Below are 6,000 nucleotides of genomic sequence, written 5' to 3'. Positions count from 1 at the left end.
TAAGTAAGCTTAAAATAGGCAGAACAGTGAGGTCAGACTCAAAAAAAAACCTGGAGCAAACTTACCCATGCCCAAGACTTCCAGGCATTCCCCTGCATGTACAAAAATTGCTTACACTCAGAATGAGGAGGTGCTGACAGGAGGTCCCTAATCCAGTCAACACTATTAATTCCTGAAAGGTTTAACTCAGCGATGGTTGCTGAGCTGACAGCTCTTGAGGTATTGCCTGTTTATACAGGTTTCAGAAATTAAAACACTATGGAAGAGCTAAATATTGCATAGCAAACAATACAGGTAGATCAAGAGACGCTACCAAGTATTTAAGAAGCTCAGAGCAAAGGATCCATGGGAACGCTATGAAACCTAAGAAATATCCTATTTTTTAACCTGCAATTAAAAGTAAAAAATAAAAAAGAAGTTAAAAATGAAATACAAAAACTAAAAATTTTGAAAACATTTTTAAAATAATTAAAATGAAATTAAAATAGAAGCATGAAACCAAAGAAACAAAGGCAGCAAGTTGTTTTCATAGATCTTGAACTCTTCGTGCTCCTCTTATCTCCCTCAAAAAATAGAGATCGTTTTGAAAAAATGACCCACATTCTCTTCCAAGACAAGAGCTTGGATTAACCCCCCTCTAGGAAAATATCTCAGCTGAGGAAGCAGAGAACAGGGTCCTGGGCAGTGCTAGGTACCTTCTTCTCTCATTACTTTACTGAAAATAATGCCACAGAAATGTGTTTAGCGGCTCAAAGGACAAGTACAGGGTTAGCCTGAGACTCTCCGAGACTGGTGCATTAAGAAAAGACTTATCGAAGGCAGAGGACCAAAGAAACCTTCCCTCCCCCACAACCCATCACACAAGTTGAAGAAAAGAAATAGCAAAGAAAGAAAGAAAAAAATTTATAGTGTATTTAAAATTAATGACCTGAGGTTAATTGTTTAGTTCTTTCCTGATTCTCTTTGAGCATGGATTGGGAACGGAGAAATGATGCTTTCCACATAGAGCTCACATCCTGCACTGGTTCTGAATATATGCAGGTCTCTATGGAGTAAAACTGCATTTGACTTCCTATGGAAAATAACATTTCTTTCTGACCTTACTAATGGTTTTAATCTCAACAGCTTGTTTCAGTGTCTTTTGTATGTAATTAGAATTCAATCACTTGATTTATTATTTCAAGGCATACCTTGACAGAAGGTTGGAAGTTAATGTTCTGCTCAGTGTTTTTTTTCTCCAAATCCTTTCCTCCAAAGTTAGTTTTTCTCCTCAGAAAGCCTTTGTGCTTTCTGAACCTGGGCTGTGTAAGCTTTCCATTCCTTCTGCAGGCTGTTGGTATTTTTGAAAAACATTTGGGACTTTCACTACTTCAGTCCTCTTCTCTTTATCCCAGTCATGATGGCCCCCTCTGTATTTTAGGATTTATTTCTTTATATCTACAAAGTTAATTGTGAGAAACAGTGAAAGTTTCAGTCACATTCTTTTCTCATTTAAACAGCAATAATAAACTCTGAAATTACACCATATCATAGCAACTGTAATATTACTTTTTAGCCTCTCATTGCATTATCCAATTCCTTGATTTGTTATCAAACTTCTTTTTAACCTCACTTCTCATAAATGTTTTTAAATTTTCAATAGATTGCCAATAATACCAGTACTTAAAAAACCCCTTCCGCATTTATTCCCCTTAATCTTAATCAGCTGTCTCCCAAGAGTAAAGGTTTTTCTTATCAGTGAGATTATTTCATGGAGTCATTATAATCATTTTGTCTCATCTCCTGCACCACATAGACCACATCATACAATCCTGCTATTGAGTCTTTTAACAGTTGGTTAAATTAAAAAAAAATTAAGGAAACCTGATGACCTTGTTTGCAAGATTTCTGGAAACAGAGACTCTTACCGCTTCCTTTGGTCTGGTCATCCTAACTGCTTCAGTGTGAACTTTTCTTACAAGCTAATTGGCTGGCTTTAGCTTCCAGCCAGCATTGCATATTTCTATATTGGATTAAGTGCCTCAACATATAGAAAACTCTCAATTTCCAGTTCTATTAAACCTTGCTCAGGTTTCTTCTTACCCTCCTTTGGTTGAAGTCAAGAGATTGAATCATGAGGAAAATTTACACCAAGTACAAAATTCCAGCAATGGTGCCATTGCTGCTGTTTGCAAGGGCAGTAGCACCTCTCTAATCCTACTTGATAACCATCTTTTTGAACAAGCAGAACTGCTTGGGCTGTTATGTTTCATAGGGAAAATACATACTGTGGTGCTGTAATAAACTTTGAGGAACAGTACCGTATCCATTTGCAAAGACCGTGGATTGTACACCTGTACAATGAAAATGCAGTTTCAGTCAAGTTAAGGGCTGGGGAGGGTGGCTGAGCCACAGAAGAAAATTATCTGACACAATGCCTTGAAAAATGAATCTGTCTTCTCTGCCCATGAGTTATTGTAGGAAAAAAAATAAAGGCGATTTGTCAAAGTAATCCTTTTCCTTTTGAGGTTACCTTAATCTTACAGACTGAAATAGGAGTAATGAAATCTGAAGTCTTCTTCCAGAGCAAAATGCAGCCTTTTCCTAGCATTTTGAGATAGTGGTATATTTCCTTCCTGTTCCACCTAATTATCTGGACGAGCATCATTTTCAGAAAAATGGACATTCTAAAGAATAGACAATACGCATACACCCATTCTGCAAGTGATTTTTTGACTCATACCCAGATGGGTATATAACTGAAGTCAGCAATTTTTTTTTTCCAAAATAAAAGAAAATCTTGACTGCTTAGATAAACAAAATGCCTTCTAGGTCTTCCAGAAGAAACTATTCAACATATTCTTCATTTGCCTTTACATAGGTTTGAATGAGAAATAACGATTCAAGATGAATAGTGAAAAGCAGGTACTAGGCTGATTTAGCAGAGCAGAAGAGAGAAACTAGAGGGATTACAGTTCCCTCTCCATGGCATGTGAGAGAAAGGCCATTTTGCTTAGTAGACCTCCCCCCTCTTCTTACATTAGGGTAGATTCATGGGGACATCCTATCAAACATGCAAATTATTCTCCCTTTCTCTCATCCCACAGTGTGCTAGTCCTGAGCCTCCTTACAACAAAACCATTAAGTCAATATCAAAAGTTTTCCATTTTGTTGTGGGTTTTTTTCCCCTAGTTACTCCCCATTCCTCTGCAGCCTGGGTATATAGTGGAAATATATTGTCCCTGCAAACTCATGATTCTATTTTGGCCAACAGTCCAGCAACCCTGCCACAGTCTGCATCCTGGACCAAACTGGTAACTTCAGTCAGCCTCACTCCAAGAGAACATGAAAACATTTTTGTAGCTACAAGCCAAGTTCCAGTGCGTGCTAAATAGTTAGTCCCCATCAATTCTCCAGAGTATTTCATTTAAGTCAAGTTTAAATGAAACAAATTGGATTAATTTGTACCTTTGATTATACTTGCATCCCCTCATCTGTCACTAACAAAGAGAACATGGCATTTTAGAGTAATGGCCTATTTAAACTCTGCTAATATAACAAGCCACACAGCACAGGGTAGCTTGTGATTTCATTAAGAAGGATGTTCCTTCTAGGACACTTCAACAGACAAGTTTGTAACTCTGGGAGAAAACACCTGAGCACAGTACATGGTGCCCTCTACAGCCCATCCTGCGGGGTAACCACCCCTTCTTAAATAATAAAGGAAGCAAAGTAAAACGAAGAAGATGCACTTCCATTTTCAGGCAAGTGTTCTCTGTTTACATGCTCTGAGTACTTTCTGCCCAATCTGCTTTTAAAAGAAACTCGCCTGTGAATCTGCACCAGGTGTCCTATTCATTGTGTGGCCTAACCCCATCGACTCCTGCCAGCATCAGCTGCAGCCTTTTCTTGCAAGCCACTGAGATAACTACAGCCAGGGCTCCTCTCTCACAAGCATGAAGGGAGATAGAAGATGACGAACTAATTCCACAGTAACGGCAACATCTCTGATGAAAGCTGGAAGTATTGTGCCTCCTGCAACACAGCGAACAGAGGCACCTTGCCATCGCAGGCCCCTGGGTATGAGGAGCCCAGCATCCTCTGTTCCCATCTGCCTGAGCCCAGGGCAGCCTCCCTTCGCTCTTGTCAGAAGGGGTTTGTCTTGATGCCATTCCCTCCTTCCCTCTCATATCAGCAGGGTACTTTAATCTTAAAGGAAGGGTGGCACAATGCAGAGGGTTGAAAAGATACCATCGTAGCATGGCTCATCATCACTGTATTTATTGAGCTGAATTTGGCTTTCTGTTCTAGACTGCTAGTTTCACTCTTGTTGACATTGGTGCTAAATCTGATTTTCTCAGCAGAAAGTGTTCACACTGTACAATACAGGCTCTTAAATTCATCTCTTTAGACTCATGTAGTAAATGGGGAAAGAGGCTTCTCCACAGGGCAATTCAGCACAGCTGAATTAGACTCCCAAAACGAATCACCCTGAAAGGGGGTGAAGGGAATGAGGCCTTGCTCTCTCAGCATGATGGCTATAAAGAAGCTGAAGATTAGCCAAACAATTCAACGGCTAAAGTCAGGGGATACAAATATCCCTCGCAGTCTTCGCTCTGTCTCCATCCACCTATTTTATCTCCTGTTATTCTCAGACTGAGGCCTCTCAAAGGCTAGACAATCCATTTATTCCATATTTACCGAGAGGACAACACGGTAGTGCTGTGGACCATGACTGGAACACCCAGGTGCTATTGTGATACACATAAATTAGAATTAACGACCATGAATAGGACGCCCATCACAGGTTAGCCTTAAGAGGTTCTTTTTGTGTTATGCAGTGCCATAGAGTACAAAAGAAAGAAAATGCAAAAAATTAACCTGCCAACAGTCATGCGAAAAGTAACACAGGATACTAACGCTTTAGTCTCTATAACACTCCTTCAACTCCACACTGTGAAGTAAGGTGGACATATTAATACAATATTTAAAGAAGCCCACAATCCTCTAATTTTTTAAAATTTACATTTCCTAAAAAATAAATGTATGTAAATAAAATGAATATCAACACTAGCCTAATTTTCAAGAATCCATGCAAGGGTACAGCGTAAAGAGTTCAGCCTGAAAATCCTTCAATAACCTGATGAAATAGTGAAAGCAGAAAGATTCATCACAAAGTACCAGACAACCCTAAAGAGGACTTAAGTTGTGCTTTTCAGGCTGTGACCCAGGCATATACTGACCTCCAGAAAATTTTACTTAACTTCAAGATTTTTACTCATTCCTACAAAGAGTAGGCTTCGTAACTTCCCACACGCGCATCATTCAGTTGAATTCTCAGCCATACCAACTATTGAATAGAACCTGGGAAATGGATTTTAATTATTCATACCATTCACTCCTTTCAAATGCAGAAAACAGCAATTTAATACAGAAATTAGTCCCAGCTTGAAGAGGCGAAATGAGACCATACCAATATGTGGGAACTAATCATCAAGAATCTTAAACGGGGCCTACCAGTTTAGAGTCTGAATACCTACCCAGGCAACCAAAACTAATCAAATAATTTAGTGCCTACAAAAAAACCTTCATCTCTAGAAATATAATCCCATAATTTCTCATTAATGTTTCATGAATTTTCTCGATACAGCAGCCACTGCTTGCAATGAGATTAGACTAGATATATCACTGGCCTGATCCCATAGGTCATTTCTGCAGTCTTATCTTGCAGGTAGAACATCAACCAACTTTGGTAGACTTGAAAAAAAGTGGATAGACATTGGACATAAATCTGACAAACAAGTTAAGATCCCTGATCTCTTCATTTGATTTTTTTTTTAAATTAGGAACAGCCTCAGATGTGGGTTTTGCAAAAAAAAAAAAAAAAAATGTTATTCCTAAAGAGAATAAGTTCTCAAGACTTTTGTTTTCTAGGTTTTCTGTAAGCAAATGAGATCTTAAGTCTCGTGGATATCAGCATTGTTCCTCCTGGGTCTACCTCCTTTGTGTACTTAGATCATA

The sequence above is a fragment of the Struthio camelus genome, chromosome 2, assembly GCF_040807025.1.
Source record: "Struthio camelus isolate bStrCam1 chromosome 2, bStrCam1.hap1, whole genome shotgun sequence".
Taxonomy (NCBI): Eukaryota; Metazoa; Chordata; class Aves; order Struthioniformes; family Struthionidae; genus Struthio; species Struthio camelus.
Note: the sequence above shows the minus strand (reverse complement) of the source record.